The sequence below is a fragment of the Anomaloglossus baeobatrachus genome, chromosome 3 (genome assembly GCF_048569485.1).
Source record: "Anomaloglossus baeobatrachus isolate aAnoBae1 chromosome 3, aAnoBae1.hap1, whole genome shotgun sequence".
Lineage (NCBI taxonomy): Eukaryota > Metazoa > Chordata > Amphibia > Anura > Aromobatidae > Anomaloglossus > Anomaloglossus baeobatrachus.
The window spans coordinates 696,570,805-696,571,476 of record NC_134355.1 but is presented as its reverse complement, the minus strand read 5'-3'; the positions used below and the strand labels follow the sequence as shown (position 1 = coordinate 696,571,476).

At 45.4% G+C, this 672-nt stretch overlaps 1 non-coding gene across 1 annotated transcript; it reads left to right on the top strand.

The window, feature by feature from the left end:
* TRNAG-UCC (transfer RNA glycine (anticodon UCC)) lies at window positions 1–72 on the top strand. Its single transcript has one exon. It is a non-coding gene; the product is annotated as a tRNA-Gly (tRNA).
* The last annotated feature ends 600 nt before the right edge of the window (window positions 73–672 follow it).

Below are 672 nucleotides of genomic sequence, written 5' to 3'. Positions count from 1 at the left end.
GCGTTGGTGGTATAGTGGTGAGCATAGCTGCCTTCCAAGCAGTTGACCCGGGTTCGATTCCCGGCCAACGCAGTACTTTACTTTTTAAATAACTGTTTAGTTTGAGAAAAATCTGAGGGTTTCTAGTATTTTACAGTTGTGAAGTTTTCTAGTATTGCAGCTTAAATATAAAGATTTTCAGGAGTTTTGAAGAACTGGATAATGATCTATTGTATGAGAGGAGAATGTGCGAGCTGATTGAGAAGTGGAGACCGTGTGACATGACTGAGGAGCGGAGAATTTGAGATGAGACCGTGGGACCTGACTATTGAGCAGAGAACATGGCAGCTGACTGAGGAGAAGAGATCATGGGACCTTAATGATGATATTGTGGGAACTTCCTGAGGAGTGGAGAATGTGGGAGCTTATTGAGGAGAGGAGACTGTGTGACCTGATTGAGGAGTGGAGAACTTGGGAGCTGAATGAAGAGAGGAGATCATGGGAACTGACAGAGGAGATCATGGGACCTTACTCAGGACAGGAGATTGTGGGACCTAACTGATGAGAAATTGTGGGAACTGAATAAGGATTGGAGAGCATGGGAGCTGATTGAGGAGTGGAGATCTTGGGAGCTGACTGAGGAGATCACTGGATTTGACTGATGAGATTGTGGAAACTGCTTCAGGAGAGGAG